At 38.8% G+C, this 15260-nt stretch overlaps 1 protein-coding gene across 1 annotated transcript in view; it reads left to right on the plus strand.

The window, feature by feature from the left end:
* PHACTR3 (phosphatase and actin regulator 3) overlaps positions 1 to 15260 on the plus strand; it is a 106512-nt gene that overhangs the window by 930 nt on the left and 90322 nt on the right. The window lies entirely within an intron of this gene.

The following is a 15260-nucleotide window of genomic DNA, read 5'->3' on the forward strand; positions in this document are numbered from 1 at the left end:
GGGGCGGCGGGGCGACGCGGCCGGCGGGCAGCGGGGCGCTGCGGGGCCGCGGGGCGGGGGGAGCGGGCTGTTGGCGCGGGGTCACCATGGAGATGGGGGAAGCCGAGGCAGACCGAGGGGCTTCCTGCTCCCCGGAGGTAATTTTCGCCTCGCGGGGAGCGGTGTCATCAGCTTAGGGAGCGTGGTCGTGGAGGGGGGTGCTGGGGCCACGCAGCTCAGTCGGCGGTACGTAAAGAGGATATGGTGATAAGGGTGATTGTTTTTTTTTTTTTTTTTTTTTCCTTAATGATGTTTTCATCTTAACTTCGCTTTGAGGCATAATTGTAAATGTCTGGTGGTGGTGACTCAGTCGTTGCACATTGTCAGAATCTAAGCAGTGATGTCCCCTTTGCGGGCGGGGGGGGGGGGGACACAACAAATAACAGCATCACTTTAAAGTGATGTGATTGCAAGGAGGGGCCCAACAACAAGCTGAAAGCAAAGGCGAGAAGCGTTGGGCCATATGAATAGATCTTCATGCAAGAGCTGGAAGGTTTTGCTGGGAGAAAAGGAGTAATCAACATAGCAGAACACAATGAGTGGGGTGTTGATTATCTCTGCCTGTTACAATGAATTCTAAGCCTAGGAATGGCTTTGGGGTTTGTGTCAGGCACCATCAGCCTGAAAGAGACAGATCCTGGATGCAGTTTTGGACTGAACTTTAGTTCTGGCCCTTGTCAGGTTACTGAGTAAATAAGATATTTCAGGTTTTTTGATAAACCGGCTACACTGCTTCCTTCTGAGCCAATGAGAATATTAATATTTAACTATTTTAAGTTTTCTCATTTATTTGTCTTCTCAAAGAATTCTGAGCACCTTGCTCGGGAGTGAAACACAAATTAAATTAAGGAAAACAATAGATGATTTATCTCTGATGCCCAACTGTTCCGATAACCTAAGTAAGGGGAACAAAGGACTCTTCTAACGTGAGCTGTTCGACTCACTCCCAAAGGGGCAATCCTGCCTGAAAGGAATGTATGTTTCTGCTGTTTGATTTCTGAAAGCAGAAGTGGCTAATGAAAAGAAGATGTATGCAATCTCACTTTTAATCCTCTGTGCTATTTTCTGCTAATCAATTATTTTGACCTTTGTGAAACACACAACAAAGAAAGTATACAACATGTCCGACACATAGACAAAGATATAAATATTCTACTTTTTTTAAGGAAAAGGAGCTATCAATACTAAGCAGCATTTTTCCCCCTAATACAGATTTCATCAGATAACACTGTGTCCCATTGCATGGCAGAAGCTATACTAATATGCAAGAAAAGATGTCTTTTATGGTATCATTATATACATACAATACGTGGAGAGAAACAAAAGGTGATAAATGACTATTGGTTTTGTCCAGGTAGGTATAAATAGTTGGTAGTAGAGTGAGTGTGTTTGGTAAGCTTTTCAGGTTTTCCATAAACTAACTTAATTTTGTGTAGCAAATAGTATTGAGCACCTGTATGTTTCAAACTGATAATAAAATGAACACAAATTACTTCTTTAAATAATATTTTACCCATATTGTAAGTAATCAGTCTGAGTAATTTAATGCAATCAGCTACTCAAAAACCTGAAACATCATTTATACTACTGTAAGCATTCTATATGCTAAACTGTACACTTCATTTTATGTTATTCTGGAAAACAACTTTGTCATTGTCATTAGATTATGAACACAATCATATCATCTTTTGACTCTCAAGTCAAAAGAAAGTCTTAGGAGCACTAAATGGTAAGAAGTTTGTGTTTATATCCCAATCCTGCTCACAGACAAGTCTTGTAGAGAACTAGGTTTGAACATGTAGGATTCATTGTTCATTTAATAACGAACACAAAGCATAATGAAATGCATAAACAGGCATTTTCATATACAGTTAAATCACGAAGACAAATAAGCTAATAGCAAAACAACAGTCACTGAAGGGTCACTACAAAAACAATCCTACTTTTGTATGATGTTGGAATAATGCTATATTCTTACCAAAGATTTAGTCTTGTTTTGCAACATTGTCTTGAATGCGTGATGAGGTCAAGAATTATTCTGCACCAATTCATTTGGCGATGTCTACCCTGTGAAAGGATATCAAAGCTGAAAATGTGGTGGTAGACGAAGCCAACTCATCTCCTAAAGATTTTCCCGGTGTTCACGTTTGTTTGTTTTAATAGACAGAACTTACATTCTTGACCTGCAGAATTACAGTTTTTTTTTTTTTTTTTTTTTTTTTTTTTTAGCCAAGCTTTCTCCAGGAGAATTTTCAATGATGCTAAACTGCTAAAGTAGAGGTGGAAGCATATAGCTCTTCATGATTTTCATGTGTTAATCTAAGAAAATTCTCTGATGCAATGCTTCATTTTCCTTTTTCTCTCAAAACACCAGCTTGACAGTTGCACTGACTGTAGAAAGCATGGTTACAAGACTTGCTGGCTGTCTTGCAAGTTCAAAAGCCTTTATCACTGGACAATATAATGTCTTTTTAAGTGATACTGAGCAATATCAACATCAGACTCAAGGAATTTAGGATGAACAGAGTGCAGATGGCAAGTGTTCACCTTCCTATTGTAATCTGGTTAGCTTTCATTTGCAATTATTTGATGAACTGTTGCTTGAGGTCAAATCTCAAAGGGAACTTCCCATGTGAGAAAAAGCTCTTTTTTTTTTCCTTTTTTTTAAGGACTCACTCTTGTTAAGATGAACTAAGTAACTGGCTGGTTCAAATAGCCTTAGATCTTTTCTATGAAAGGAAAGAAGGTAGAAAAAAAAAAGTGAGAAGTTCTGGACACTCACAAGCCTGACCGATGCCAGCAGCAGCTACAATTACTCCAAGCCTTGAACAATCAAGACTTCATGATAAAGCTTATTATCTACTGTGATTTTCTTTACAAAGCAATCACTGTAGAAATGAAAAGCTATTCTATAACCTTGGTTTACTAGAAGAGATGTAATCTTTACAGACTACAGTGAATTTCATAACGTAAAAAAAAATTAACGCATTACTAACATCTTATTAAATGTTCCTATAATAAATAAAATAAACAAGGTGTTCAGTAAGCTAGACCAGAGGCACTTAATAGGTACTTATTCTAAAACAGAAACACAAATTTGCTGATTTAGATCCTTCACATGCAACTTTAAATAGCAGCTCCTCACAGTGACCAATTAAGACACCACAGCCATGGTCTGAGAAGAAAATATGGACTAAGTTATCTGTGGTAGGCTCCACTGACAAATAGGTAATTTCCTCCAGCATTTAAATGGTATGTATAGATCCTATTCTTAGTATAGGGAATACTGGAAGCAGCATGAGAAAGGCAGGAAAGAATCAGTGTTCCTTTGTTTTAATTGAATTAGTAATTCTCTCCTTTAAGATAAAATAATGCACTTCAGCCTGTGATTTAAGCAAACCGTTTTATGGCTGGTGAACAATATTTTGTGAGCAAGCCCAGCAAATGTTGGTTTTCATATTTCATTCTTCACTAAAGCACACTGTCACACTGAGTGTGCAAGAATTAAAAAGGATACGTCCTGAATTTGAGAAACCCACATCAAAATATTTGTGCCTTGCTTAATTAGAGACTGGCTTAAGACTGGGTTGTTTTTAAGAAAGTTAATTTCATTTTTTCTTGTTATGCCATGACTTAATGCCAGATTCACAAGGAAGAATCACAATTAACACTACCTTAATCTGTAGATCCTCATAGGAGAGATCTCCAAAGTCAGAAGCATCTTTTCCTGCTTCCATTAGAATAGCTGTCTAAAGTCCCATCATTTTCACTGAGTTCTGGAGAAGGACAGAAAACGCTATTGTATCAGATTCTAGGTGTAAAGGTAGAGCTTGATTGTAAATCTGGGGTTAGCTCTGAGCTGAAAAACTATTCCGAAAATACCACGTACTTCCATAATAACTTCAAGGGGAAATTTGGAAGCAGTTATGAAAGCTTAAAACTGATAAAACATTAGCTAAGTTCCAATTAAAAAAAAAAAAGGTGGTGGAAATGGAGTCAAATGGCAAAGAACAGCAATCACTTAAGAAAACATAACACAAAGGGGGATATTAATAATGGCAAAGGACAGCAATTTCTTTCCCTTCTTCCATCTCTCCAGGGAAGGATCCAGAGAGAAAGGAGTGTCTAAAGAGGACAGGGATATGAAATTTAAATTTGAACGTTACCATCTATTTGAGAAACAGTTGCAGGCAACCAAAATATTGCTCTCATTGTATCCTTCCAGCAGTCAAAGGGCATAAAAAAGATGGACAGCCTCATTTGATTCATAGTCATAAAAGAGAGGGCTCCACAGAATGAAGAAGAACACACTGTCTTAAAGCTACCTGGACTGGAGGAGAGACAAACAACCGAGACAATGTGAAAATATTGCAATTATCCCCCTCAATTTTGGGATAATCCATTTTAATTTGTAGAAGCATACATTGTGTTTTGCTCTCCATGCTGCTGCTTTTCTTCCCTGACACCATGCGCTTAAAGAATGACTTTTCAGGAGCAGCAATACTGAGATCTTCAGTGGACATTGCCAATGGTCTACCATGGCCTCCACCTCCTCCAGTGCAGGAGCTGTACCAAGGCACGGAGCTGCTCTGGTGCCAGCAGCAGTGTTATCTCTTGGTAACAGCTGTATTCACACGAGTTCTAGAATGCTGCTTGGAGAAGAGTGATGGAGGCTTCTCAGCCACTACACTGTGCTGTCGGGTACTTCAAGATCTGTCAAGCTAAAGCTGCTTCAAGATAGCTGTCCCAGATATGTACAACTATGTTGTTGCCAGACACCAATTCCCTTTCTATTTTTTTTTTTTGATATCGTGTAATCAGCAGCACTGAATTAACTCAAGGAGAGAAAACTGCATAGAACTTAAAAATCCTTCATTGCTGTTCTTAGTTATCATAATTCAAAAGTTCTTAGCAGGAATGTTCTTGTATTTTTTTTTAGTTAAGAGACTTGATATGTTATGTTCCTCTCACATTGCCTCTGCCTGGGCTGAAGACAGTCATCACCTGTAACCCAGCAGAGCCTCACAGGCACTGTAAGGCCATCAGGCATCTAAGTAGCGCCTGGGGCAGGTCTTAAGGCAATAAAACATCAAGTACAGGAATATTCTGTACTAGGGCTTTTTGTTGTTATTTATTATTATTTTTAAAGCTTTAAGCTAGCCTGGATAGACTGTTGCTCCCTTCATATGCCTACCATTGATTCCTCACAACTTTTTAGTGTTTTATGCCAATAAAGATTTTAATTAACGCTAATTGCTGACATACTTATTTCTTCAACAAGTTTGCTCAGTTTGAGCCTTGTGCATGGCGTTAGGGGGTTTGTTAGCAACTGGGATGCATAGGAAAAGCTTAGCTTCTCCTGCTGCACCAGGACACTAAGCAGGTAAACTGCATAATGTTGGAAGCTACTGCCAGGGAAGGTCTGAGAACCCCAACACATATTGAAAGTCCAGTATAGTAGGGTTGGGCTGCAGATGCTTGTAAGGAGCAAAGTAAAGGCAAAGAAAAATGGGTGCAGCTGGAGTGCAGACACAAACTAGTGCCAGCTTTTAAAATCTGCTCCAGTGATTTCTTTTTCTGCAAAACTATTCGTTCCAGGCCCATAATTCAGGAAAAACAAACAAAAAACCAACTTGTAATCATGTGCATAAAACGTGCTTAAAACTCAAGGCAATTAATAGCAGAGTGAGTGTCAGGACAGAAAAAGATGCTGCTCATGCCCTGCCTGTCAGTTGGCTGGTGCTGTCATCCTTTTGCAGTCATTCAGATCACTGCACCGTAAATCAGGGACTTGCGGTCTTATCTGTGATACACTTAGTTGTGGCAGAAATTTTCAAGTTTGATACTAACACTTGAGCCAGGCCAACTATTAAATGTGTTTTGTTCTACCAGAAATATTTTGGTTTGCATTTCATTTTCTTGTATCACCCACTCTGTTCTGTTAATAAAGTTTGTTTGCCTTGCATTGTATTTCTTCTGAAAAAAGAAGTGTGCCAGGTCTACATCCTTTTCCAACAGTACTAATTTATGACCAAAATTAAATAAGCTTGGAAGTAGCTTTGCTCCAGTTTATGACTTTACCATATTTTTCATATATATGAACCTTTGTGATATTTTAAGTTCTCTCACTCAAAGTCAGAATGTTTCTGATCTAATTCAACAAAAGGGCTCCCAACTGAAACTTACTGCTCCACATATATTTAGTTCCTTGCGTGGTACCACAGGGACTATAATGAGGAACACTCAGCAGAGACTAGAAACGTGCAGATATTAATTTACATTCCAGCTTAACATCCCATTTCCATTGAAATCCAAATTTAATTCCTGTAAGACTCCTTAAAACATTTATTTGTTAAATGTGCAGGCTTTTTTATGACATAGCACCAGAAAAATCATCACAGTATTAGCAAGTAGCGCAATGCAAGTTACCCTCTAACAAAGGAGCCATTGTGCTTTTGGGAAGTTCGTTTTCTTTTTTATCAAATCCCTGGTCCCTTGCTGATCTACTCTAACCCCAAGTCCCTGTCACTCAGGGAAGCAAGCGCAGGACTCCCTCCTTTGGTCTGTCCTGCAGCAGAACATCTCCTCCTAGCCCAGGGACACTCCTGGTTACAGAGCCCCAGTGCGCTGCTGCTCTGTTACTCCAGGTGCCTGTTTGCTCTCCTGTTCTCAGTGCTACCAGCAAATCCTTGGGGCACACGAAGGATTGGGTCTACCCATGAGTATCAGAAGTAGCTCAGGTAGTCTGTCACATATCAGTGAAAAGCTTTCCACTGATACCTGGTCTAGCAGTTTCTCATATCCTTTGTTTCCCCTCACAGAATCAGAATTTGTGAGTTCTAGAATGTTTTACATGTTCTGTTTTTAGTTCCTGGGAATCCACTCTCATACACCAGAAGGAGCCTTGTTATGTGCACGCAAGTTCCTTCCTCACAGTTGTGTTTGGTGGCAGCAGCTATACTCTGGCATTAAAAGCACCAGGCATGACATTGCACACTGCAAACAGTGCATTTTTTTTTTTTTTAATTTTAATATTGATATCAAACAATGCATTTGCATCTCATTGAAGAAATTTTTAGGTCCTAAGTTCACAACCATCAAAGCAAGCTGTATGAGCAAAAAATGCCTTTTTCAGAGCTGCAGTATCTCTCAAATCACACAGAAATATCACTGGTCTCTTCTACACTCGATACAAAGGGCATTTCTGTTTCCCTCCTTAACTCTTCAGATGTTTTTATGTATCATAAAAGAACTATCCCAGATTACAAAAAAAGATTCAGGCTCAGATTCTCCAAACACAGATTTCTGGTCTCAGCAATACCTATGGGCCATAGCTGAAATAATGCACCATTGTGCCAGCTGCTGTGCAGCATATAAAGAGAAACTGTTCGGGCTTTAAGTAGTTTTTTTCTAATCTGAAAAGACGTAAAACAGTGGAATAAAACAAGTGTTTCTCATATTTTTACACATGGTGAATTGAGATGTAATAAATTTGCCTTCCCTGAGTTTCCGCAGGAAGCCAGTGGCACCACTGGATGTTGACTCTGGATTTTGTAAGGCCCAGTTCTCATTGTAAGGTTAGAAAGATTTGATTATTAATTATTATTTTTATTTTATTTATTTAATGTAGCTACAGTTTCTTGTTCTGTAGCTTCCAATGTTGTAATGTATTCTATTCTTATTACAAATAATAGAGAAAACAGTAGAAACAACAGGCAAGTACATCTTGGAAGTTGGTTGAATTAAGGAAAAAAAATCTGCAACATGTTCTTTGATGCGTAATGTTACAGTGGCCACAGGTAAGTCTGGTCTTCTGCTTTGAGATTTAGCACAAGAATTTCTATTTGTTAAAAGCCTTCACAAATAGAGTCTTTGTGCTGGATATTGGTTCACCTAGTAGGAGAACAAAGAGAAGCCTCGGGCTTTTTGATGAAAGATGGAAAGGGATTTTTAATTATGTTTTAGTACATGTCCTTTCCCTTTGCAACTAATGGACCTTCTAAACACATTTTTGATACTAAGCACAGGTAACTGAGAACTTGACAGAGAACTTTTAAATCAGAAAATATCTGCTGTCCACCACTTCCCCTCCCCTTTTCTCCCTGCTCAGCTTTGGGCAGGCATGTATAGACCAGGTTTTAATGTAATAAGGATGGAACAACAACAACAACTAAAGGATCAGTGAACAAGCTCCCCTCCACTAAGTTAGGCAATAGGGACACTGGAACAGAATGGAAATGCTATCACCGAGGCTACAGAGTACTGAAACCTTGTCTTACCGTTCTTTCTTCAACATCAGAAGTTTTAATTTAAAACAAAAGTAAACCGCAAATTTGCATACAATAAGTACAAGTACTCAGACTTAATTTGCGCACATAATAAATTGTGCACACAGTCGATTCTCTGTGCAAAGCAGATAAACTCATATGTCTTTCAAATATTAAAGCCTTCACACTTCAGCTATGAATGATGATGATGTTTTAAGATTAGTCAGTCAATTAATGTTTGCACCACATTTGTAAAATGTAATGAGTTACATAATGCTAGGAGTCACGTTTATCTGGAAACTGTTCACTTTATTTTAGTGGGTAGCTAAGTAACTATTAATCTTTCACAGTCTTCAGGTTTGGAACTCTCAGAGCTGCCCAATTCATGCTGTAATTAATGGGTTACGCCACTTGTTTATTTATAACATGACGCCATTTTTTAACCAAATTTGTGGCTTTGTATTTTAACATTTAACACCTAGAATTAATTACCGTGGCTTTTCTAAGCAGGTCAGATCTATAAATACCAAAGGCTAAGTAGCTAAATACGATACCTTCATTTTGTTTCTAAATGTGGCCAGAGTTTATATGCTAATACAATGGATTCTTTGTGCCCATTAAATCCCATACTTTTGTTTGGAATTCAAGTTGATTTATGGTATAATGTATATTCAATTTATACATGCCCTAGAGAGCACACCACATAACTACTTGAAGCAGTTCAATAGCTTCATGATTGAGTCTGCATAAATATTTCAGTAAGATGATCTTAATCAAAGAGAAGCTTACTGTCCGCAGTAAGGTAATATCCCATGCTGCACACATGCTTCATGTATGCAAACCTGCAATTATAACTACCAACGGTCAAGTCTTTACGCATAAAGCTCTTCTGATTGTTGTACACAATGAAGAGACAGTCCACGTGGTAACTTCCTTATTCTAATACATACAGATACTATCATCCTCAAACCATGCCATCACTGCAAAACCAGCAGCCAGACAGAGATCACCGCACCACATCGAGCCAGTGAAGCCTTCAGCCTTTTCTGAGGGCTCCTACACCCCTCTGGCCCTGCCATCCTCCCTGTGCCTTGCCCACATTGATCTGTTGTGAATATCTGTCACATTTCATCCAGTTGCCCACAGAAGTCTGCATCAAACAGCCTGCACCAAGACTTTTTTATTTTTGGTTATTTATTTTTTTATTTTTTTAACCTTATAAGAATATGAGAAATGCTGTACTGGGTCAGAACAGGGGTCCGTGCAGTCTAGGACAGAGCAGTAGAAGATGCTATTCACTAGTCAGGGACAGCACTCTTTCCTACCCTTGAACTCTGACACAGGCTGGAAGCGAAGCAAAGGGTGGCTGAGTGAACGCCCATGAACACAAAATGAAATATTCATGGTCAGTCTTCTGTGTCTGAGTTTAGATAACATGCACAAGTGCTGATGCTTCAGACAAGTTTGCTCACCATCTAGAATCAGCCAATTTGTTTCAGGAGCAGAGAGAAAGTGATGGTAAAAGTGAAAAAAAGCAGTCAATAAGTGTGCCTGGGTCACCTCAAATGACAACTCAGGGAAGGGGGGGCATTTCAGGAGCTACTGCAGAAGAGGGGAGAAAAGTTGTACAGCATTTCACTGGCATGCCTTGGGAATCCAAGCCGTTGGGATTGTTTCATGAACTTGGGTCTGAATGGTAGCCTCCTCTGCAGCTACCTAAATGCTCAGCCTCTTTGGGTTGCTCAGAATGCATAATGTATGTAAGCCTGACTTAAGTGGGCTTCTCTGAGATTTATGATTTGCAGACAGGACTCTTATAATTGTGTAAATTCTGCATTTATTATGATGGAAGAAAAAAATCCAAACTAGGTTTTATTTATTTATTCATTTTCTCTATTTCAGCAGCTATGCAGCTTTCTGGGATTGCAGAAGCTGCAAGGAGAAAGGCATCCACCCCATTCTCAGTCAGACCTGTTCAACTTAACTCCAGCCAAAATGTTTACTTCTGTCACAGAGGCTCATTTGGTTTTGCTCTATTTTACAATGCCTAGCAGCAGAGAATAAGTACTCAGAATACCGGCTCTGCAGAGAAAGGTCTAGAAAAGAGAAAATGGAGTCTAGCACTCTATAATTTCTATAAATTCTCCACTTGTTCACCATGAGCTTAAAACGACCAGTTTCTTGTTTAACTCAAGCAAATTAATGGAAAAATCAGAACTGAGAACTCATGTCACTTCAGGTTTCACATGCAAAACACTTAATTCTGGAGAACCTAGCAATCTGTAACACTGTTTCCTGCGAGGGAGTGAACTTCCTGTCAGCTGGCAATCTCCGATTATTCAGGAACACAAGAAGTCCTGAAGAACTTACTATTTTACTATAAACTACTGATAATAATTCAAAATGGAATGGTGTGATACCAAAAAAGATACATCCTCACTGAAACCATGACTCTGCTAGATCTGTAATAGCAGCAAATATCAGCCATAGCCTGAGGCTAGTTTACTTGAACCCTTGCAGGAGTGGTTAACTTAACAGATGACATGATCAGATGCTTATTTTCTTAAGGCAAACATAGGGTATGTGAACAACAGCTGTCAAGATAGATAGCGAGTAGACTTTTTGGAGTTAGGGTGTACATTTTGTGCTGTAATTCAACCAGAAGAAGAAACTGAAAGGACGCCATGTAAAAAGATCATTCCAACAAGCAAAATTATAAAGAAGTGGCCTTTAAAAGTCCAGAATATTGCACGTGAATGAAAATGCTTTAAGATGAGTCCTTAACCCGTAACAGAAATGTATCCTGATCTCTCTTCTCTAGTCCAAGAAAGTATTTGGCATTCTTCCTGTCCTACTGAGTTGAACCTGAGTTGAAAATGCAGCAGCCCCCTGCACCTCCTGAATTATTATTCTAGAAATAGAATGGGTGGTAGTAATATAACACAGAAGCCTTCCTGTGGTTTCAGCATTTCCAGTCCTCAGTTTAACCTTAAACTGTCAAAAAATCTCATTTATGACTTATGACTGAAGCCTCTGCTGTATAATGAAGTGTCAGTCTGGCTGAAAACTATTCCCTTGGGGCTCTCATAGTGTCTCTCCTGTGTTGATGCCTTATTGGTAAGCAAAGCTGACCTCACACTGAGGCCTTCCAGGTAATACTTAGGGTCAGTAGAGTCCTTTTTCATGAGCTATATCCTTTGTTGAAAGTTGCCATTAAAGCTCCAAAGTTATTGTGGGTGACATGAGATGAAAAGCGAATAAATAACCCTTATTTCTGGAAGAAGAACCTAGGAGCAAAAAATAGAAGAAGCTGTGTTCAGTAACTTGCTGTTCCATTTATATATTCCTCACTCTTGCTCTCATAACACTCCTTCTAGGATGTGTTTAGGCTTTATTCCAACACATCAAAGGCCTCTATTTCTTCTATGAACTTATTCACCCCCCCTTCAAAAAAAATAAAAATCTATGACATGGGGCATTACTCATCTATCTTATGCAAGAGATGATATTTAATATAATCAGTTCTCTTGTGTCCTGCACCTACAGAAAATTCATTCTACTTCCCATCTTGGACTTTAATATTTCTCTGTTTCTCTGTCCATCAAGCATTTTAGACATTTCTCAGTAACTCATTAAAAAAAATACAGAAAACTGCCAAGAGTTTATGCATTCTGAGGCCATAGCTTCTTTGGCTGCTCTAATGAAGTGATCTGAAAAGAGTTAAGTTATTGAATATGCTCCTAGCAGCAACTACCAACATATCAGGAGAGTGAAATCCACCCTAAATTTTGGAATAAGTAGCATGGGATGATGTTTTCAATCTATCCAAACATACAAGAGAAGGAGAATAGAAGGAGAATACATCTTTCTGTTTATCTATCTATCTGCCTATCTGTGTTTTTCATTCTGTTAAAGGAAATGGAAGCCTTCTTCTGGTAGGTTTAATTAATTAGTATTTAACACAAGAAATCCCCCTGCAATTTGCCATCAAAGCATTGCAGAAATGGTTTTTAGATCTTGTTAGATGATGTAAAGTCGAGAACAAGAACTACTTCAGAACAGATCAAATATACATATCCTAGTAGAAAAGAAAGCAGAACTAGGTACCCTAGATTTTCAAAATTGGCTTTGATTTTAGGTAGTTTCTTGAAGAGAATGGAGAACCTGAGGTATAGCATCAAGTCTTTTCAGAAGCACTAGTTTTTAAACACCAGAAAACTTTTTTTTTTTTTTTTTTTTTTTTTTCTTGCTCTGTGTTAACGATCTGAGTTTTAGCCTGATAGCGCCTATTAAAATGAAATTTTACTGACTTGGAAATACCTCTTCTGACAGAAAGAAACAAATCTAAGCATATCAGAGCCAATGGGAATGCATACAGTTTTAAGATTTTGTTGCTGTTACAGATCATAATATTCTCATAATACAAGAGAGATTACGGAAATATGGCCTAGTCTTATTTTGTCTGACATAGTACAGAAAGAAAGACTTAAAGGATTAGTCTTGATAACTTGGCTGTTCCTTTGCAATGTATTGTGATATAATAAGAAATAATGCACTGCATATCCCGAACATAAAAGAGAGCCTCTGGTCAGAATCTCGTTAATGCCAGAAATGATTTAAAGCTAGCTCACAGTCCCAGTTTTCTGTCCCAGAAATGACAACACAAAATGTAATGCCTCTTATTCTAATACCACAGAAGAGTATATCATGCATATCATTAAGATATCATTCAACATTTCCACACAACTAATTCACTGCTCTCCATTGTTAGAAACCTGAGGACAATACAAGAAAGTAGGATTAGGTTTTAGGTGGAAGCTGCTACCTTGACAAGGAATGAAACTATCTAGCTACTTTCTTTTCCAAAGTCTGTTGAGAGGGATAGACTAAAGACACAAAGTGGTAGAACTGTTTTTCACTCAAGTAAGCTAAGCACCTAATTTACACATTCATTAGGCACAAAGCTGCTCTCCCTGTGCTAACAAATCACCATAATGAAGTCTTTACACACCCACACACATTTATACACATGCTGTTGCTCAGCTTGCACCTGCAATGATGGTGAATAGATGTGTAATTGCATATATAAGTTGTTGAAAGAACAGCTACTAGGCAAGGTCTATATAGCTATAGTAACCTCCCCCCCCCCCTTTTTTTTTCATTTTCTGTACATTGCTATGGTTGGCAACTTTTTGGAAGCTGCTTTACCACATAAATCCTGCCCTTCCATTACACAACTCTCAAAGACTTTTCCAAGGAACCTGTACCAGCTCTATGGCTGTTGGCATCGAGTCATGAAAGTGCTGGACAGCTGGTCCATTGGCTCATGCCTCTTGCAAAGTCAGGGAGCTGCGAGCCTCCCAGCCCCTCTCTGACTCTGATAAGCTCAGAGGAAGGGCAAGTGCTAGAGAGCCAAAGTTCAAATGTGCTTGGGTCTTACAGCTAAAGGAAGTTTTGTAAAAGGGGTCAAAAACTGCTACTAGAAAATTTTCTTGAATAATACTATATGCTAAAATCTCCAAAATTTGTCCTGTGTGTGTTGCTAACACCAGTACTGTGTTTCCTGGCTTAGAGCTTTCAAGTCAGATACCACGCTAACGTGAGAATCCCATCTTCAGAAGGGTCACTTCAGAGGCCTGAACTCATACCATTTTACAAACCCACTTGTGTTCCAAACTTTAAAACCATATTGTGAAAATCTTAATTATACCTTCTCAAAATCACTATTTTGTTCCCACATTTTCCATGTAACATACATCTGTGCACAAACCAAAACCATTGAAAACTTGGATGTTTTGTATCCTCCAAAAATAGCACTGAGATTCCTTTGTAGGCATTCTACCCATACAGCCAGCCTGATGAGTGACCCAGTGCTCCTGCTCTCATCTCGTCATTTGGATAGCTTTCAGAAGGTATGACTTCAAAGAACTGCTGCAAAATAGCGTGTCTGGAGTGCTTTTAAGTAGCTGCTTCATTTCATTATTTTTCTGCCCACAGCTCACTCTGCCTTCTGAGATACAAACAAGTCTCCATCTATTCCACTGCCATCTAAGTCTATTTGAGGTGACAACCTTGTTATTTAGGATTATTTCTCATGACAGATGGGTTATTTACAGCAATTGTTTCCCAAAGACATACATATTATCATTTCCATAAAGTGGCAGCAGCTCTGGAATCACAAGTATCGCAGTGTATTTGTTTAGCCTTACCCATTTCTTTGCAAACCACCCAATTCAAAGTGGCTCCAATACCAGAATCCAAAACCAGAGGTATTTGAATAGCAATGATATTCTTCTCTTCAGAGTCTTGTCTGAATTGTAATAGTTCTAACTATAATGGGCATTTGATTTTTTCCTTCACTGTCCATCCGTTTGTTGACTGGGGACAATGGGAACTCTGCGTTGCACGTATAAACTGGTGCTTTGCTGTGAAACTGCATTAAATAATTGCATTATTTAAATACATGGACACTAATCTGTGATCCAATCTCAGGCCTTGTGCTATGACATCGACCACATCCATTGAAAATTGATTTGATACACACAATCACTAGTTAACTGTGGTATCTCCTAAGAAGGCTATTTTATATAAGTGAAAATAGGTGTGGAATAATTTACAGTTTAATAAGCAAGCTTACGCCTACTTTACCAACAGGTGCTATGAAGAAGCTGTCTGATTACTCTGTCCTCCCAGCACAGGGACATTCTGTGTGGTGTCTCATCAGCGATAGCTCTGGTAATTAGAGTTGGTGTGTGGTCCAGGTCCTGATGCTAGTGGATGGCTTTGGGCTTTGGTTCTTTCCATTGCTATAGTTCTTCGAACCTGAGTTTAAAGTATGTAGCCAGATTCTGCTGCACTGCAGTTATGGTCAGGCTCTAGGATAAGTTCTAGGGTAGGGAGAGTAGCCATCAGGTTTTATTAATTTTTCAGCTTTACCATTGTTGCTGAGAAAAA

The sequence above is a fragment of the Oxyura jamaicensis genome, chromosome 20 (assembly GCF_011077185.1).
Source record: "Oxyura jamaicensis isolate SHBP4307 breed ruddy duck chromosome 20, BPBGC_Ojam_1.0, whole genome shotgun sequence".
Taxonomy (NCBI): domain Eukaryota; kingdom Metazoa; phylum Chordata; class Aves; order Anseriformes; family Anatidae; genus Oxyura; species Oxyura jamaicensis.